This window comes from Diceros bicornis, chromosome 16 (assembly GCF_020826845.1).
Source record: "Diceros bicornis minor isolate mBicDic1 chromosome 16, mDicBic1.mat.cur, whole genome shotgun sequence".
Lineage (NCBI taxonomy): Eukaryota > Metazoa > Chordata > Mammalia > Perissodactyla > Rhinocerotidae > Diceros > Diceros bicornis.
Window position 1 is genome coordinate 63,613,322 of NC_080755.1, and position 21,729 is coordinate 63,635,050.

Genomic DNA, 21,729 nt, shown 5'->3' on the forward strand with positions numbered 1-21,729 from the left:
TGGATTCCCAGGTTAGGAAGACTCTAGATATAGACAAGTAAAGAACAAAATCTGACTCCTCAAATGTTCTTTTTTACAAAGAATTGTGAAAGGCTCTGAATAAACAGTGATATTCCCTGCCACTGATAAGATAATGTGACTCTGCTGAAATCCCATAGCATCCTGGACATCTGTTGGCATCTCTCTGAAATACAAGGTTAACGTAAGGGCATACATGCCAAGAGCACAACCCCAATGGGGAAGGATGGGGTACTAAATCTGTTTGATATGACCGATCCCCTCTGAAAGTCAATTCAGAGAGGAAAAATCAAACTGTCATGTTATAGCAGAAAACGAACAAACAAAAAACTGATAGATTTTTTTTTCAACCACCCACTGGTTATGGTTAGGCTGGTGGCTCTCCAAATGACTCTCCCAGCTGAAATCGGCTTCCCAGTAGCAGTAGAACAGTGTTTGAGGCCAACGGGACATGGATAATAGGAGCACTGATTGGCCATGTGGCATTTGCCAGCAGTCAGCTGAATCCAGCCCACACAGAAGTGGGCTGCCCAGCACAGGGTGCCAGGGAGCTCTCTTCAGAATCTGGTCAGACCTAGGAAGCGTTAATGAATTATCGTCTTATGAATGTGCAGCTTCTATCTTCGAAACCTACCCACTGCTAATCTAAAGGCGCCTATATGTGACTGCCGGAAAACAATTTAACTGTGATTTCCTTGATTCCTACCTACCAACCTGAATGTTTACATACTTTAAAATATTAAGCAGTCAGGCAGTTAACAAGATGGGAAAAATCAGTGTAGTCTCAGGCACTTAGTAGGCCTTCAGTGAATAGTGGACGTTATTTTCATTATGTCTGCTGCTCAGAATTGTATAGGCCTCATTCTGTGCCAGAGGTAGAGCAGAGGGAGAAGCAGAGTTGTTTTGTGCTGGATTCTTCACTAAGGATGGGGAACGCTTTCTGCATCCCTCTACACAGTTGTTCTGGCATTACAGATACCTATGAATTATGTTTGCTGTGGTCCTCATGAAGATCATTCTGATCACATTGCCAGTATTTTTCACGACAATTTCTTTAGGGCGTCTACTGCCACTGTCTCTCGCTGTGTGGTAAGAAGCTTTGGAATTAAGTTCTCTCTAAACCCAGGGAGGTCCCCCATTTTCTTGCTAATGGGAATGCTCTGAATGCACATACTTCATGCTCTCTCACCTGACTCTCCAGGGTTTTCATACTTTTAACAGGGTATGGTTTTTAATGAGGCTTCTAGAAGCTTTAGAAACTGGTTAATGATTTTGTTTTGACCTTTTGCTACTGCCTTTACTGGGACTGAGTTGATTGTCTTTACTGAAAATTTGCTACCATGATTCAGATTTTAATACTTTCGCATGCAACCATTTTTTCCTTTTCTTGATCCTAGAATGGGTGCATATTAAATATTATATTGGGGAATAATAATCTTCATTCCCTTCATGTGCAGCAGGGCAGTATACAAGAGTCTGGATAACCTCTCTGTTAAGACCGTAGCAACTGTGCTCCCAAATGTCTCCAAACTTTCAAATTTACCCAACTTTACTTTTTTCTGTATGATATCGACATTTAAAATAGACTTAAGCAGAAAACATTCACTGCTTCGGTTACTTGTAAACAATGGAAATCTCCATAAGGCAGGAAAAGTGAAGGGTAGGAGGAACAAGGGCGTTCCCTTGGTCTGGGGCCAAGGTCCTTCGCCTTCTTTCCTCTCTGTTCTTGGTTTCTTTACTCATTCGTTTAGTCAACATTGTCACACCATTGAATTGCCTAAACGGTTTTGCACACGGATCTTGTGGGAAATTGGCCAACTCCAGAACACTTAGCGTTGTGTCTTAGGCAGCATGAGTTCTCAATAAGTTAACTGTTGACACTTCTGCCTCTTATTGCTTTATCTTCTCATTGATTGTATGCCTTAGTATCAATGTTTTGATATTTCTTCTTTGCTTATCACCATAGTTTCCCTGTAATTACTTAACTACCCGAAAAACCTTGAAACATGGCATTTTATTTGAAAATATAGTTTTTTTCATTTACTCTATTATTGAGCTTCATATTTGCAGATTTATTTCATCTTCAATATTAACTATCTTTGGTTTATATGTAGGTTTTAATCTCCTCCTTAACTTTGGTTCATTTTCATAGTATATTTTCTTAACAGTTATTAATTTTCAGAAATAAGCTCACTTTCTAAATAAAAATAATTGCTAACAGTATTGTGTTTGGAGTTTTTAATAGAAATACCAAGGATGATTGGAGAATAGGGCATTTGTAGAGAATAGGATCTTAGAGGAAAAGCAGTAATTTTAGAAAAGTTCTCATCATATTTAATAGAGCACATGAAAACATATTAAGTTAGAAATTAAAGAATACGCACCGAATAACGACCCCTCGCACAACTCAGGGAAGTATTGCTAGAGTAACCACAAGGGTATCATAAGGAGTTTTCTCAGTTTTGAGTATTCAGGAGTAATACCCCTACCCTTTATTATCAACATGAAATCAACACTTAAGGGGTCAACAGCCTGGGAGGCTGGAGGAAGAAAGTATTTGGTCATTTTAGAGCAATAACTAACTCATCATAAGACTTGGTGGAATTCCTCACACTTCTGATACTCTCTGTGAACTCCTGGTAGTGGGTGTGCATCTCACACTCTGTGTGTGCCGGGCGTTGTGTCCATGCCCCCACGGTGGAGTCTCTCTTTTCCTCCTGCCCATAGCCCAAGTGCTGTACTGTCACTGTTTAACAGGAGCAAACGGGCACAGGGAGATTAGGACATGGCCCAAAGTTACGCACTCATGTATGTACCAAATATTCTTGACTGCTTTCTGGGCAGCGGCCACTGCTCTAGACCCAGGAGGCAGAGTCTAGCTCTCAGGAGAAAGATGGATAATAAGCAAATAAATAATAAGTATATACTGTAATGACATGTTGAGATAGAGGCAGGAAGAGAAACAAAACAGAGAACTAGATTAGAGAGAGAGTAGGAAGGGGCTGGAACTATTTTGCATGCAAAGTTAGGGAAAAATCTCTTTAAGAAAATGACATTTTAAAAGACGGTTTTATCGAGGTAGAACTAACATACAACAAACTGCACATATTTAATGTGGAGAATGTGATAAGTTTTGACATACGTATAAACCCTTGAAACCATCACCATGATGAAGATAATGGACATGGCCATCTCCCCTAAAAGCTGTAAGGAAATGACTTTTGAGCAGAGATCTGAATGAAGTTAGGCTGGAGCTATGAAATCGTGTCACCGAGAGCAGCATGTGAAACACCTGAGGCAAGAGTGAGCTTGTCGGGTGTGAGGTGGGATCACGTGGTGTGAGGGACTAGAAAGCAAACACAGCGGGCTGAGCAGGGCCTTGGTGGCAGGGGAAGGCGTGTAGAGTTTTCTTTCAATTGTGACAGAAGCCATTGAAGTGATGTGAGCAAGAGAGGAGCCTATGTTGATTTATTTTTTGAAAAAAATCCCTCTGGCTTTTGTGCAGAAAAATGACTGCTTGGGAACAAGATGGTCTTGGCTAGAGATGGTTGATGACCAGGGGGCAGGGTAGTGGAGGTGATCAGATTCAGGATGGAAGCCAACTTTCTCTTGGAGTTGGGCTGTGACCCTGGTGGTGTGTTCTGTACTGTGCATTCTGCCTTCTGGTGGTGGCCCAAGCCCACACATGCCGCAGGGTAGGCACTTGAGGCCTCCATTTGTAGATTCTGTTGTTTTCTACTTGATTTTAACAGTATTGTACAGATGCCATGTGCTTCTTCTTCAGCTCTACACAGAAATCCTCAGTCTCCTTAACTTGGATTTTTTAAAACTTCCGGAGTGCTTATTTCCCTTTGTTATATGCAGTTGCTGATAGGATTGTCTTCCAGACCACACACAACTTTCCCACCTTCATGTCATTATGCCTGACAGTTCCTAACGTTATGCTTCGTTTAGAGGAGCTTTTAAATGCTTATTAGCATTCTTGAATTATACTTAATTAAAAAGATTTAAATATAGTTGTGTATAAAAATATAGAGGATTTGTTTTATTTCTCCTAAGAAGGTGACAGCAGAGTATATTAGCACCATTCACAACCCAGGTGCAGTACCTTATTTTTATGTCATTGCATAGGCTTGAAATTTATTTTTGATAGACCCCACGATACCAGAAGAAATCTGGTGCGTCTAAGGGCACTGTTGTTTTCTTTTTTCCTGCGGAGAAGTTAAGACCTTAACTGGAGGGACAAAGAACAAAAGATAGGCTCAAAGAAAGAAAGAAGGGAGTGTGTGTGTGTATGTGTACACACGTACAGATGTATAAATACGTATTTTATCATTTTTACTAGTCATTATAATTAAGGTAATTACCTTAGTGGATTTAATTTCTCTTTATTTTTCTGATATTAAGATGTTTGAGATTCAAAAACAATTTAATGCTTTCTAAAAAAAGGAAATGGGGCCAATCTCAGCATTTAATGCAAACTAGAAAAACATTTTTTTAATCAATTGGCTCACTTAAAATTATTTCAAAAACCAAACTCACCCAGAAACAGACCAAATATTATTAGAGAATAGTTATTTTCAAAATAGACACTTGTATTACTATCACCTCTTTGTATGCAATTATTATTGTATATCCTTAAACTATATCATTACTAGCAATACAATTATGTCAATACAGATATTTTATTAATAAGCTTATCTCTCTCAGCTTAGGATATAAAGTACAAAATACTGAACAAGGGAAAAATAATATGAAAAATTTTCATTGTTGTTTAGTAGGAAATCAGTACTTTAAGAAGGACTGACGTTATACCATGCAATAATTATTTTAATGAATGAACCTAGTCTGAAAATTTGGTGTGTGTGGGGGGTCTTGGATAGCCTAATTTTATTATTTGAAACTTTCATTGCTGTCAGAGGATAAATTTTACTGGATTAGATGTCAATTTTTTTTATAAATATAAATACACACATACTTATCTATATATTTAAAATTTAGGCTAAGAGTATATGACGCAACTACACTTAGCAATAGACATTATTTGGCTTAAAAATTATTTTTTCCAGGCATGTTACCTGAGTTGTGAAAGCCCAGTCTCCCTCCTGTGTGTCTCCTTTACTCTCACGGTACTACCACACTCACAACACTTCTGACACCAGATCTGTGGGACTTTTTCCCACACCAAGCAATTCTCTGTGACACCAGCTGGGTGTCCTACGATTTAACTCAATTCTGACACTGTCTACCTGGAGATAACATCGGATCCCACAGGTTAAGGGCTCAGTCCCACAAGTCTGTTCCCCACTTCAGATGCCAGTTGCAAGTCTAGGTTGTCACCAGTGCTTCTGACCAACTGGCTATAAATCAGAGGTTCCCACACACCTTCTTCATGTTTGATGAATTTGTTAGAGCAGCTCACAGAACTCAGGGAAACACTTAACGTTTACCAGTTTACTAAAGGATAAAATAAAGGATCCAGATGAACGATGAAGAGACACATAGAGTGAGGTATGAGAGGGTCCCAAGCTTAGGAGTTTCTGTCACCGTGGAGCTAGAGTGTGTCACCCTCCTGGTGCGTGGATGTGTTCGCTAACCTGGGAGCTCTTCAAACCCTGTGCTATTGGAATTTTATGGAAGCTTCCTCATGTAGGCATGATGAATTATTAACTCCATTTCCAGCCCCTCTCTCCCCTCTAAAGAAGTAGGGGGCAGGCTGAAAATTCTAAGCTTCTAATCATGGCCTGGTCTTTCTGGTGACCAGCCCTCGTCCAGGAGCCCACCCAGAATCACCTCAATAGAACAAAAGGTGCTCCTAATGCTCTTATCACTTAGGATCTTATAAGGGTTTTAGGACGTCTGTGCTAGGAATGGGGATGAAGACCAAAATATATATTTATTATAAATCACAATATCACATTACCCTAATGCTGAGGGAAAGGCATATTCCTTAACTATTTGTCCTATTAATGTCTAGCCTTTAGCCCATATCACCGCACTGTGAACTTCATTATCTTCATCGTCATCCTTTTGGAGTGACCATTCTAGTCCAGTAATATATACTACTACAAAGAAAGTAAATGGCATTTTTGGTGGGGATATTAAGGAAAGATGTCACTGGAATGCATGCACTCTGGATGGAGCCCCAAGTATTGTAATTCAGTTTAATCCTGAAGATGGTATTGTATGTTACAAGCCAAGCCTGCAATCTGCAGATGCTGTTGATAAAGCAGTGTTGGAGGAACAACATAGTCTGCGGATAGGAACCTAAGGATGGGTCTCATGAAACAGATGAAAGGATAAGTAACTGTGCGGAGTTTGGGAACCCTCAGGGTAATGCTGAGGGGCAGTTTAAGGTCATTTAGAGACCGACAGAGTGAAAGGAATTGGCAGCACAGAATGACTGAGGAGAAACTAAGGCAAGTGTTTACTCAGGCATATCAAGGGAGCCAACCCGTCAGGAACCTGATGGATTCACAGGGAACAGTTTCAGATGTTCATTGTTTATCAGATTGAGTACCTTTATAGTGTTCTCTCCTCTGTGATGATGTCCCCATTTCATCAGAGCATCTAGTTCACAGATCTTTTCACCATCCTGGTTAGTATTCCTTTTGGCATCCTCCAATTTGTCACTGCTGGTCTTAACATGGGACCAAACCCAAACTCAGTATGCCATATATGTGCTGACAACGAAGACCCTGCTCTTTAACCGTTGTCTGTTCTGAGGTGGTATTAAGGCTTTTGGTAGCCATTCTGTTTTATTGGTTTATATGGAACTTGATAAGATAGAATCTCTCCAGCCTTCTTTACAAAACTGTATTAATTTAATTTTTTTAAAGCCAAGTATAAGACTGCAGTTGTCCCTATCAGGTTTCATTAGCTGCTTTACCATTTTTCCAATCTAATGTACAAACCCAATGTATATATTATGATCATGCTTTTAATGTCCTTATATAATACGTGCAGCACATGTTATATCAGTTCTGGCTGGTGTAGAGATGTATTAATATCAGATATATTATAGAGATTTATTATGTATCATATATATGATGTAGAGATGTATTGTAGTATCAGCTCTGGGCACAGTTGTGACACTATGACTATGAGAGAGAGGTAATTCAGTCTGCGTTTTTAATGGAGGAGATGAGTTTTGAGCAGTGATTGGAAGGCAGTGAGGAATGTGTTTTGGGAGAAGGAAGGGCTTGAAGGATGGAAGTAGTATTCTTGTCTAGGGATTCTAAGACAAGACAAGACCTGAGGGGCAGGATCTCATCTGGGTTCCCGAAACTGGCCCTCAGGTTTGCAGTTCTCAAAACATGATCTTATCAATAACCAGAGTTAATCTGACAAAGTCACAATAACTAAAGTTTGCAAGATAATTATATAAATTAGACTGTTTTTCTTTTAAATTGAGAAATATTTCTGTCAAGCAAACTGGAATACTCAAGTCAGCAATCAACACATTTTCCTGTGGAAAAGCTGCTTGTGAAGCCAAATCATAATCAGAATGTTGCTTTACTGAGTTTAAAGCCAGAACAGAGTAACTGAGTTGGATTTAAGAAAAGTGCCTTGGCTGTGCTAGCCGGAGGTGGTAACCTGGCCTGCTTTTAGGCCCCGCCCCCTGGCCTGTGGTGCTGTTAGTCTGTCTGTAGGATGCCTCTTACCCTGAGCGCCGCTTACCCTAACCTAACGACAGCCCCGGGTCTGCGTTTCCTCTTTTAAATGCCCTGTGGGGTTCTCCTTCTTTGATATCCTCTGCACATAGTGATGTCAGTTCTCCTGTCAGTGCTACAGCTTTTCCATGTGAACACAGTCTGACTGTGTCTCAGATGTCCCTCAGTCAGCCATGAGTCAGCCCCATTACAAATTTCCTTGCGTGATGCTTTTACATCTGGGATGTACATGTGGCCAGCTTATCTGGGCTGTGTTGCATTAATTATATTAGCTTCTGATTTTTTTAGAGTGATTCACCGTCTCCTCTCAGTATCTTCTTAATGGAACAAATAGATGAGGGATTGAGTTTTGCAATTGTTCTGAGGAATGAACAGGGGAGGGTTACAATCTATTACTCTTAATAGAGATTAGGAACTTGAAAATGTCAGTTTGCGTAAACATAAAGATATTTATGTAGTAAGTATCTAATTAGTGAATTCCCTGGATGTCTGCATTGACAGTCCTATTTTACTCACGGAATACTTTGAAGATAGGTTCTTTTACGGGAGGAAGGTAGATAATGCCATAATGGGAAGAGCTTTTATGGATTGGGCAGGTATTTTAAACTCTCTGAACCTCTGCTTTCTTTTCCATACAATGTGTGATAGTACTGATCTTGGAGATTTAAAGAGGTTATATGTGTAAAGCCCCACCTCTGGCGTATACTGAGTACTTATAAGAATGGTTTGAGGGGAAACTGTTTACATTATTTTTATATAAGGAATTTAGAATGCCTTTCCCACCTCTGCTTCCTTGTCCCTTGGTGAAAGGGACACATTTTTCAAGATGAGTTTAAGCATTATCTGTTCCTCAAAGCCTTCCATGAACCCCTCAAATGTTTGTCAGCTTCTGCCTTGTTTGGAGAACCACAGCACATGTCTCATCTTTGAGTACTCATGAGTGAGTACTCAATATTGATGAAGGCATTTAATATCAAGTATTTATTAAGGTCCTTATTATGTGTGGAGATGCGTGTAATTGCTGGGGTTACAACAGTGTCAAAGGTCAGCAAAGGGGAACAGCTTCATCGTCATCATCACTTGGGGGGGGTGTGTGTGTGTGTTAGGAATGCCAGGCAAAAACAAACAAATAAGCAAGCTAGTTTAGGATAATGGTAAGTGTTCTAAAGGCAAGAAAGCAGGGTTTGGAGATAGAGTGTTCCAGAGAGGTTACTTTGAGTTGACTAATACAGGAGGGACCATCTGAGTCATGTGGGGCATGATGAACTAGCCGTGCAATGACCCAGGTCAAAACCTTTCCAGGTCGAGGGATAAGTACGAAGAAGGCTTTTGGATATGAGCCAAGCTGATGTGTCTTAATTTATCTGTGTATCCCTGGTACCTTGCAGGAGGCATCATGTAAACATTGGCATAAAGTGAGAGAATGAATAGAATAGTAGCTAGCAAGAAGGCTTCTGAACTGATTTTGGTATGTGATAGTAGGGCCTTCCAAAGTCTAAGATTCGAGCAAAGGTACGTTGTTCATTGTGCTGTTGCCTGAAGAAGTGTAACACGCTGTGTAACTTCAGGGAGGAAGGTGATCCCCATTTGCACAGAAAACCTCTTTCGATAATTGTGGGGTCAGAAACAATCTAAGTGTCCGTTGATGGATGAATGGATAAAGAAAATGCGGTGTGTATATATACAATGGAATATTATTCAGCCATAAAAAAGAATGAAATCTTGCCATTCGTGATAACATGGATGGACCTTGAGGGTAATATGCTAAGTGAAATAAGTCAGACAGAGAAAGACAAATATCATATGATCTCACTTATATGAGGAATCTAAGAAAAAAAAAAGCCCATAGATACAGAGAACAGATTGGCGGTTGCCAGACGTGGGGGTGGGGCTGGGTGAAGGAGGTCAAAAGGTACAAACTTCCAGTCATAAAATAAGTCATGGGGAGGTAATGTTCAACATGGCGACAATAATTAATAATATGGTATTGCATATTTGAAAGTTGCTGAGAGAGTAAATCTTAGAAGTTCTCATCACAAGAAAAAAAAATTGGTAACTGTGAGGTGGTGAATGTTAACTAGACTTATTGTGGTGATCATTTCACAATATGTACACATATCAAATCATTATGTTGTACCCCTGAAACTAATCTAGTGTTGTAGGTCAGTTACCTCCATACAGAATAATACTAATAATTGCAGGGTTGACAGGTGGCGCAACCAGATGGGACTGGAATGTAGGTGTGGACGTTCAAATGGAAATAACTAGAGGCTTCGATGATGCCTTTAATAACGTTCCTTTTTCCAGCATGCTACCTTTGCCTTGTTCTTCATCAGACCTTTTAATTATTGAAAATTTTCTGAGACCAAGATTCGAGAATGTTCATATATAGCCTCCTTTTTTTAAAGTCTATTTTTTCTTCTTTTCTGTATAACCTCAAGCAGATTGTCAGCAACCAGTGTTTCAAAATAGAGGGTAATTGTATTTCGCACCTTAACTCCCAAGTAGATTTTCAATTTCAAAAGAACTGTTCAAGAATGCAACACTTTACACAGATGTAGATGCTAGATTCAGGGTTTTAGTGATCCTACTGCCCATTGGAATCCAAAACAAAAAGTAGGTCAAATTGTATAATTTTATTTAAAGCCCATTAGTTGTTGCTTAAATGTCTTTTTTTTTTTTAGAGAATAAAGAACTGAAACAGATTCACATCTATTTAAGATTTAAGTTATGCCATCATTATCATGATCATTGCCATTACGATAATTTGAGAGACAGCACAAACACAGTTCTTTCTCCTGTGAGTCAGTGGTTTGGATTTGGACTTCTGGCTCCTGAATCTTCTTTAGTTCTCCTAGATCTGACATCCATCCATCTCCTTGTTGGACAGTTCTGCCTTTTTAATGTGTGTGTCCATCCTGCATTTGAAAAGAATTCTAAGTTGATTGATTTTAGAATCCTTTTGTTGTCCTGAAGTTGTGTTTCTGTATGTCTTCAAAACATTTTCTCTGCCCACTTGGTGAAAACTTACCAATTTTGGCTTCTCTAAATGGAATACACTTGGGAATTCCTTTGTTATCCTTCCAGGCAAGATCTCCCCAGCAGAGTTGTGCTTTAATTAGCTAGATTTCAACAATGTTTGTAATTTCTGGGTTTAAACATGCATCTACTGATAAATTATCTGCCATTTGATATGTAAGGTGAAACTTTAAAGTACAGATGAAAATTTTAGGATTCAGTGTTCCTCCATAAGAGAGAAATGATCAAAATCACAGACATGGTGACATTTAAGACAGCATGATGACCTCAAATTGCCATTGTATCCATTAGCGCATTTTTGAATTGAGTAGAAATTCCAATGGGAGTTTGCATCCAGCAGTCTGGCTTCTTTATGCAAAGTTTAGGGCTAAGTTTAGAGTGCATTTGTACAACATATTTAACCAATTACTAATATCACAAGTGTTTACAATCCATATTCTCATGGTCTTATTATTTTCTGGTTTTGTAGAATTGAATATCTGTGGTTTCCTCTGAAGTTTGAAATCCCAAAATAAGTACTGTCTTCACTTAGGTAATGGTGCCTCTTTACAGGATTATTATGAAATTAAATGAGCAAAGCTCTGGGTCGACTGTCTGACACACAAAAGGAACTTAGCACATGTTACTTTCCTTTGTACATCTTCCGTAGTTGATGACCTCTTTCCACGGCTGGGGTGTCTTTTAAGTGCTTTATATTTGTTTTTATATTTATTACATAAATATATTATATTTATTATTATAAGTTTAAAGTTATCTACGTTCACCAAATCCTTTTATTCCTCACAGCTGTTGTATGTTATAGATACTGTCTCCATTTTACTGATGGGGAAACTGAGGCATTAAGATTTTAGTTCCCTTGTCTGAGGTCACACAGTTAATAAGTGCAGGGCATGTGGGAAACCCGGCATCTGGGTACAGAGTCTATGCTCCGAACCGCTGTGCTGTAGGGAGAAAGTGGTTCCTGCCACAACAATAGTTGTAAAGTGCTCAGAAAATGCCAAGAGTGAGGTTTCTCTGGGTTTTAGTTGGGTTTTGAAAAATGTATTTACTAATCTTGGAAATCAGAATTAATCACCCATCTAATCCTCTACATTCTTTTCCCAATTCTTTTGTACTTCTGATCAGATCCTGACTTGCACTGTGAATTTATGTTTCTGTGAAATTTGGGGAATAGGAGCAGTTCAGATTGGACGTGTGAAAGGTAACACAGTTGGAAAACTGGGTTCATTAGTTTATGCATTTGACTAAAATTAGTTTTCATCAGAGCTTAGAAAGCCACTTCCTTTAGTGATATGCTTTGTTTTCATTGTTCATTCAATAAAGACTTAAGCAGCGATTCTTATCTTGTATTTTCTTTATTCCTTGCTTTTGTCATGGTATCAGTGATGTGTCTTTCTCATTACTAAAAATCTACATCCTATACATCAGGAATATTTCATCTCATTGATAGGAAGCAACAGAAACTTGCTTTTGTAAATTCTCTCATACGTGGAAAATTCCTCTTGCTGTTTTTTGCTCTGTCTTCATCTTCAGGGACTATACCATTGCCCTAAATACCCCAAATTGTGAATGTCTTTACAGGAGTTCAAAATAATGTATAATACAATGTCATTAGGCATACTCTTTCTAATTTAGTATCTACCAGATACATAAGTTCTCTGGGAGTGAGCATCTTGTTTCTCTTTTCCACGTGTGAAGATCCATCTGATGGCAAGTGTTCTACCTGGCACACTTTAGACATTCTGTAGATGTCTCTTGTAGGAATAGATAAATAGAGGCCCCTCATGAGCTGATCTCTGCCACTCTTCAGCTCCTCACTTTGCATCGTGAGCTTCAGCCCTCCATAAAACTCCTGGTGTATACCAAATATGCTAAGCCCACCCCTAAATGCCTCCATCCTTGGATCTAGGCCTTTGCACATGCTGTACCGCTTGCCCCGCACCTCTGGGAAGCCGAGCCTACCTGATTGCCCAAGGCGAAGTCTGGTACTCTTCTCAACTCCCACGGCGCTTGTGTTTATCCCTCTCTGGCACTTACCACACTATAGTGAATTTGCTTATTTCGCTGTTCATCTCTCCTACTGTAAACCCTTTGAAGGCCTGGTACTTGGTTAAGTGGTTTGTTGAATGAATTAAAATTAACGAATGAATGCTGGTAGTATCATATGTTCCTGACTAGAAATTTTATTGATCACAGACTATCCATTATTCCTCTGCTCTACAACTGTTTGTCTTTCTTTTATGCAAAGTGGCTCATCCTGCTCTGGCAGTGAATGCACAGCCTTCATTCCACGTAGACGCTTCAGTCCTGCAGCTACATAAAGTCCTTGGAGCCGCCAGAATTTCACTCCAATTTCTTTGTAAAAATCCAGCTGCCCTTTCTTTAACTCTAATTTTTCTTTTATCCCTGTTAATTAACCTTCATTACTTTTTTCTTCCCTGAATAAAACGTTTCCAAGCACTGCCACAAACCATTGGGATATATGTTGCTTTTGAATATCCAGTTCTTTAGAAAAAATCCTGAAATAGGTAGTGATTTCATTTACAAAACTTTGAGTACATTCCAGCATCTTAGAATGCTGATTTGCAAAAAATAAATAGTTCCCTCCATACCGACTTTTCACATTCTTTGGAAAATGGGTAAAAATGAAAGCCAATGCAGTGTTGCCCTATGTGATAATCCATTTATAACTTTGGAAACGATTACTTGTTTAAGTGTTCCCTTACAACTGGCGCCATTTGGTAGGATTCTCTGGGCCTGCTTGGTTCTTGAGTGGTAACGTTTTTCAAACCATTAGTCATGATAATGATTCTTACATCTTTGTTATCTTTCTTGGTCAAACCCTGATACAATTGCTAGGAACTGCTCATGTTTATTTAGAAAAATAGATTTTTTACATATTGGCAGAACATTTAATAATACTCTCAGTTTTCTTCATTGTAGTGGATCCAAATTTTATAGCAAAATCCCCTCATTTGTGGAACAATCGTAAAATTTGTTAAGAAGAGCAAGTGTTAATTGATAGCAATTATTCTGCATTCTATTGGTTTTATATTCAGCTTTTTAAACAGTTCACATCACTATAAAGCAATGTTTATGTTACTTAATATTTAAAATTTCAGGTGGCTTATTTTTAATGGCTTTATAGTAGTTACATTTTGCCACACTTTGCAGATTTTACACTGAAGAATTTAATATAAAGTAAAAACGTATTGCAAAAACCCTCCCATCTTTTCATGAAAAATCCCATGCCTATAAATGCATAAGCAAAACTGCCAATGCCTGGTTGAATTTGGATTGTTCCTCAGAAAAAGCAGCAGCCAGGGTCAAAGGCCAGCCATTTACAGCTGCCTCTTGACCTTGAGTGAACAGAAATTTTTGTGGCACCATCTTGGGGGACAAGAATGGCTTTTGCAGCCGTGGTCAAACTTGTCAGTGCCTGAACCCTGTATTGACTGCGCCTGATCTCTGAAACCCGCTTGGGGTTTCACACTAAGATGCACTAAGTATAAGATAAGAATAGGAGGCAGAGTAATTGTGTGATAGGCTTTCATACTATCCCCCATTAGAGTGAACACTGATCCTGATCCCCAAACGGATGGGATGCAGTAGTCTAGTGAATGAAGCCGCCGTCCCTGTGAAGGATCACGTTACAGAGGTGGGTGGCAGTGCACACACGGGCACCTACACCAGCACCTCCCTTCACCTGACTGTATCTTATATTTGATATACAAGTTTTATACCCTACCAGCTTCCCAAAAGGCTTTGAGATGGTTTATAATAAACAGTAGGAAAGTGAATGAAGAAAAGTCTGATGATGGGTTCAAAAGCACTTCTTGGAATTTCTTCTATGTGTAGTAGAATCTATAGTAATCCATCTTGCTTTGTCAGGTAAGAAAATTTTGTAAATGCATCTGAAATGTTTGGTTCAACAACCTGTCTTCTGTTTTTTTTTTTTTTTTTTTTTTTTGGTTCTTCTGAACTAGCATCTTATAACTAAACTTGTAAATTGCTTTTCTCTTGTTTTTTCTCTTTTTAGTTTCCTGGTTTTAAATCTTTTGTTTGTTAGCTTTCATTACATATACTTAATATAGTTTGCATTCTAGAAACAAATGCTGAAGGTTAATATTTTCTTGCTTTTTAATCTGTAAGATTCTTATTTATTTCCGGTGTTTCTCAAACAGTGCTGATATCAGAATCACTTCAGGAGACTGTGCTAAAGTTCAGGGTCTACCTAAAGATCAGATTGGCTTTGTGTAGGGCTCAGAGATCTGCATTTTGGCAATGTATCCTTATGATTTCCATAGCTTTAGAGAGAGCCTCTTCATTTTGGGTCTAGATATACTATACATGTAATACCCCCATTTTTTTTTAAAGGAACAGATGTTGTTTTAATCTCTTATAAAGTATAAATCTCTCTTAAAAATGCCTTCCATTTTGGAAATTTGAGTAAAGAACATTAAAAATTCTAGATGCTATAGTTTAAGTTGTTGTCCATAGCAATACTGTAGAGATTCTCTCTAGAGCTATGGGAATTCATTTGAATTGGTGTTCCCTTGTAGGTAATGTATCATTTTTCTCTGGCTGATTTCGAGATTCTTTCTTCATCTTTGATTTTCACAAGTTTAATTATGATGTGTCTTCACATGGATTTCTTTGGGATTATCCCCCTTTAGGTTCGCTCAGCTTCTTGATCTGTGGGTATCTGTCTTTCACTAAATTTGGGAAGTTTTCAGCTATTATTTATTTAAATACTTTTTCAGTCCCGCTGTCTGTGTTCCCTCGTCCTGGTGCTCCAGTGATAGGGTTGGTGGATCTTTTGTTATGGTCCCATTGGTCCCTCAGGCTCACTTCATTTTTTTTTCCCACTCTATTTTCTCTCTTATTCAATTGGGGAATTCTGTTGATCTTCTCTCAAGTTCGCAGATTCTATCCTCTGTCTTCTCTACTTGATGAGATTGAGCCCAGTGAGTTTTAAATTTTTTTATTGTATTTTTCAGTTCTGTGATTCCATTTGCTTCTTTTTTATAACTTCTGTTTCTTTGCTGAGATTTACTATTTCCTATTCCCATTTGTTTCAGGGGAATTTATAATTTATGCTGAAAGCATTTTTGTGATATCTGCTCTAAAGTCCTTGCTAGGTTATTTCAGCATCTGATTCATCTTAGTGTTGGCATCAGATGATTGTCTTTTTCCATTCCCATTGTAATTTTCCTGGTTCTTGCTGTTACAAGTGATTTTTTTTTTTTTTTTTTTTTTTGTATCCAGGACATTTTGTCTATTATGTTACGAGACTCTAGGTCATATTTAGGTTTTTTATTTTAGTAGGCAATTAACCTTGTTTAGATTTATTGTGTGGACCTTAGCCTACTCTTCTAGGCTGTGGTTCCAATGGTAGTTTAATTTTTGTGCTTTTGCAGTGTTATTTCAGTTTGCTTCGTTTGTTTGGTGCTGCTGGGGCTCCCACTTCATTCTGCTATGACTGCCTGAGGGTGCAGAATGGCTTCCCTGGCCAGGTGGCTGGGAGTCTGTCCATGGGAAGGGGTGTGCTGGGCTCCCCTTCCCATGCTTGTGTCTGCCATGGTGGCTCTGGAGAGGAAAAAGGTCTTGGACCCACAGGACCCCAGAGACTTCCTGGACCAGGCTGCTGGTTGTGACTAGGTCTCTTTTCCAAGTTGGGGACCTAGGCGTGTGCTACATTATTTTTCAGAAAGACATTTTTATTAAGGGTTCAAGTGAATGTTAATTTATTTTGGTGAGACACCATGTTTTTGTACATGTCCTTCTTCTCTTTAAACTGTTGGTCTCTTTCACTCACTTCTCTTTCTTTTCCTGCCTTTTCAATATTGTGATTACCAGGTCTTCTTTCCCCCGCTCCCTCCTCCCTTCTCACTCCAATTTCTACTATTGGAGCTGACATATCCACAATTGCCATTACCATTTCCTCCAAACACAAGAATACACATGAAGGCACTTAACTCAATACGAGGGGACAGAAGATATTTGTTCCCTACCCCCTTTTCTCCCCTTACCATAAATCTACTCATCCTCGTCCTAGGTTTCCTGTCTCCTTTAAGGCTGTCATGACCCCAGTGTTGAAAGTAGAGACCTTCGCTTCATCTTTGAATCCTTCACTGCTTTCACCACCACCTTTCCCAGTCACATCTAGTCTGCTCAGAGCTTCCCAGACCTCACCTGTTGCCACTGCCTGAGCTCAGACCCTGATCTCCCTTTGCTTCACATATTTCATAGCTCTGTTGCTTGGTGCACATGTGTTCACAATTGCTGTATTTTCTTAGTGGATTAACCCTTTATTGTTAGGTCATGTCCCTTTCATTTCCTAGTGATTTTATTTGCTCTGAAGTCTACTTTATTTGATAATAATGTAGCCAATCCTGCTTTTTTTAAATTAATGTTTGTATGGTATATGTTTTATCCTTTTACTTTCAGCCTACACATATCATTATATTTTAAATGAAACTTCTGTACTTCTTATATGCAGTATGTAATTGGGCCATATTTTTTTATATCCTCTGTGCCAATCTCTGTCTTTTAGTTGGGGTTTTAGACCACTTAGACTTACTGCAACTATTGATATGTTAGGGCTTAAGTCTGCCATTTTATATTTTGTTTCTGTTTGTTCTCTCTGTTTTTCATTCTCAGTTTTCTTTTTCCTGCCTTCTTGTGGTTTACTTGAACATTTTTTAGAATTCAATTTTGATTTTTGAGTGTTTTACTTTGTATAGCATTTTTAGTGCTCTAGGTATTACATTACGTATACATAACTTATCACAGTCTATTGGTGTCACTGTTTTACCAGTTTGAGTGAAGTGTAGAAACTTTACCTCCATTTTCTATCTTATATCTCATTTGTAATATAATTGTACATAATAACTATGTACACTGAGAACCACAGTAGATGATGTTATAATTTTTACCTCAGTTATCAAACATAATTTAGAGAACTCAAGAGGAGTTTCTGTATGACAGAAACACACTAAACAGTAGCCTCTGAGTCACCAGCAGCAGAGTTCCTAAAGCTTATTTGATTGACATCTGTCACTGTTGACAGATGGTGCCAGGCCAACACACAGTTCCATAAAAGCAGGTCTGTTGGAGGTGACTGGGGCAAACACCATTGGGACAAACAGTGATAACTGAATATCCTTTTGCACTTCTTCAGTTTTATAATATTTGCTAGATATTTCTAATATTATGAAAGTTATAGTTGAAACAAATATGTTATATTAGTTTGTTAGAGACGCTGTAAGGAAGTACCACAAGCTGAGGGGCTTAAACAGCAGGAATTTATTGTCTTACAGTTCTAGAGGCCGAAGTCCACAATCAAGGTGTTGACAGGGCCACATTCCCTCTGAAGTCGCTAGAGAAGGAACTGGTCCATGCCTCTCTGCTAGTTTCCAGTAGTCCTTTGGCTTGTGGTGCCATAACTGCAGTCATCACATGACATTCTCTCTGTGTGAATGTCTGTGTCCAGAATTCCCCTTTTTATAAGGACGCCAGTCATATTGAATTAACGGCCCACCTTACTCCACTATGACCTTATTTTAACTAATTGCATCTGCATTGACTTGATTCCCAACAAAGGTCACATTCTGAGATTCTGTGGATTAGGACTTCAGTCTATGAATTTTGAAGGACACAATTCAACCCATAACATATGGCAGTTGAATTAGTTTATCATAGTATATGTAGATATTCAGATATATATAAGTATTCAGATATGTATTCTAATAGCTATTATGAAGGCACTTCGTACGCTCTAAAAAACTGTACAAATGTAAGGCGATCATTATATGCCCTCGAATCCTGTGTATCCTGTGAAGTAGATGATTTGCCTTGGTCCTGGTATATCAAACGGCTTACCTTCCTATTGTGATTTGTTGCCCCTTAAAGTCTTGTCATATCATTCTTTAATGATATCTTGTAGTAAGCATCAGGTTTTAACCCTTTGGTTTTGAAAAATATTGATATCTATATAAATCTTAATAACAGAGTTAAAACGGGGAAAGATCTTCAAAATAATGGCATTGTCATAGTTTAATTTGCTATTCATTTAAAGATGGTTCTAATGACATCTCGCTTTTTTCCCCAAGTATCAGATTCCCTTAGGCAACTTTACCTGATTATGTTAATCATGCTAAACATGAAACTATCTTACTTTGAGAAGTTAGAATTTATAGAAGCTATATTTATGCCTTTCAATAACATTCATTACAATTTACATATTGAAAACTACCAATAATAATGTAGATTTTTTCTTTTAGTCTAAAAATTTTAAATGCCCAACGTAGAAGTTGGGGGATAGGGACATGAGACGATGCTAATTTACGACTGTCACATTTCTTTATGCAATAAAAGTAGGGCATTCTTGATATTATCCCTGTTGTAAGTGTAGGGTGAATCATTATGGCCCGAGTAACTCCCAGGGTATATGCTACGTTATAGTACATCTAGTGAGATTTGGCACTCTCCAGAAGTCTTTCTTCTGCTCAGCTTCTACTTTGCTCTGTCTTTGGAAGGATAAGAATGAGAAGCAGTTTGAAACGAAAATATTAGTAAAATCTTAGATGATATCGATTTACTGATTTTTATGCACCATGTGTAGAACCACCAGCAGATTCTGGGATTGTGCCATTAATACATAGGTTATGCAGGATTTTGTCTTAATATGCTCAGTCTTTATTTATGTAAAGCATAATTCTGAATCCATTTGAGTAATGTACATTTAGCATAAGCAGAGTTGTAAGCTGGCATTATTAAAATGCATAGAGCCGACATCCTGGGCTTCTGCTGAAATATGCTTTTAATTGAAGCAGAATTATGGCGATATATTATCCACATACGTCTGGCTATATCACAGTATTGGCTTGCATAGTAGCTCTTTGCTCCATGAGAACTGTGTAGTAACCCATATGTTGTGGTTAGGCATTTAAATATTCTATAGTATGTAGCTCCGAATTGCTTGATAGAGTGTTATCTAAGCATATGTTATCTTGTGGAAGATGCATCTTATAGCCAAGTAGCTTTGAAAAGAATTTGTCACTTATAATTGTATTTACCAATGATTGAAAGTCATTCATAAAAACACAAGTTGTTTGTTTAATAAAAGCTCTACTTTGAGCTTTTAGAATTAAAAAAATCAGGAACGAAGGAAACGTTCATTGATGATACGTTTTGTTTACTTTTATAATTTTATTAAATTGTAGTTCACACTTTCCATAATAGGTCTAGGGAAAAAATAGCTTATAGATACTACCATTTCTGTGTAGATTAAATTTCAGCATTCTAAATAGGAGCCTAAAATGATCAGCATCAATGAGTATACTAATGAAACCTTGGTTTTCTCATTTCAACCTGCAAAAGGAGGTCTCTGGGGCACGATAATGTGATAACATGTGGTATCTGTTCTAATAAGTCATGTTCAGACAAGAAATGGTACCTGATACCAGTGCACCTTAAAGTCCTTGGGAAGGTTCTCTTTTGTGCTGTGTGTTATCATGTTCAGTGTCCACAAACACACAGGAGCTAGACGGTAGGGAGGGAAGGGTTTCCCATTCAGCTAACTTAGGAGCTTTCTCTTTTTATTTATGTGTTTTAATTAACAACTATATTTAAAATATTTGCCACATAAACATAATCTGGTTTTGGTCATTTCAGTTTATGCTGCTTTTAGAAAGGTAGATGCTAAGGAATTTTGCCTGTTTTTGGTCAGTTTTTATGAAGTAGAGAGTCTCTCACGTTCTCATTCCAGATTGACTGACCCCAAATGTCAGGTAGCCATCTTGTAGTCAGGAATAACCACATTTTGAAACCATGAATCCTGTGATCATTAACTGTTTCCTCATCAGTAAACTGTTATCCTCTTTCTGTCACATTAAGATCTTTTTGTTCGAAGAGAGGAGTTTATAAATGTCCCTATGCCCCTCTTCTGAGTTCATTTTCTTTATGATATTATTTATGGAGATGAGGTTTGCTTCTGTGAAGCTCCTTTGTTCTGCATGGCAAGGATTTCTTTCTGCAAGTCCAGCCTTACAGGTTGATTACAGACCTGCCACCTGTAATTCAGTAGAGCGGTGCCCTGTTTACAAAGTCCAGGTTTCCTGTGCTGTCAGTTAGGGCAATCAGCACAAAGACCAAGCGCTTTTGGAACTAAATAAACAATGAGAAAAACATTCAAGGCTGCCAGTAACCCTTCACAGGTAATTTAACAGCCTTTGACTACAAGGCATCAGTTGCTGTAGATGTCTGCCGAGTATGAAATCTGACATTCTGTCTCGCCATGTTCCGCCAATAGCTCTCAGCGTAATCTCTTGCCGAGGTTCACTGGAGCCCCGTTAGAGCATTGTGCTTTCATACTGAGCCTAAGTGCTCCTATTATGATAGACATCCACACCTGCATTCTGTCACATGTGCGTGTCATGTAGGTTTCTGATATGGAGCATCAGATTATTTAAAATTGGGGGATTAACTAAATTGAGAATTTTCCCCTGATGTATGAAGAAAACATCTCTACTGACAAGTTCAAGCCCTTTGAACTGTTCCAGAAAGGCTTAAATGCTAACGTATAGGCTACTTATACTTCTGAGAAGCAGTATGGGCTGGACAGGCAGAAACAGAAAAGAACTGCTGTATGCTATGGCACAGAACTTGAACCATTTAGAGGATTAGTGTTTTTCTTTAAAGCCCTATGTTTATGTGTTTTTTATTTAAGTTGTTTGCTTTCTGATACATTTGATGGCTTTGCCGATGGTCTGGATAATGCTTGCAGTAGCTGTTTATATGATTGTTTATATGTTTCAAAGCCAACAAAAAACATCTGCAAGTTAAAGTGAAGTGACTTGATCCATCTGGATCAGTCAGAAATCTTCTTTCACTTATTTCAGCAATCAAATGGTAGAGCAGGGTATAAAACCAACCAACAAACAACGAAGGTGCACCCTGCCTACAAATCCCAAACCGCCATCACACACAACTGGGT

General features: G+C 38.4%; 1 protein-coding gene across 2 annotated transcripts in view; it reads left to right on the plus strand.

The window, feature by feature from the left end:
• ZNF407 (zinc finger protein 407) overlaps window positions 1–21,729 on the plus strand; it is a 450,319-nt gene that overhangs the window by 335,174 nt on the left and 93,416 nt on the right. The gene's annotated exons all lie outside the window — the stretch shown is intronic.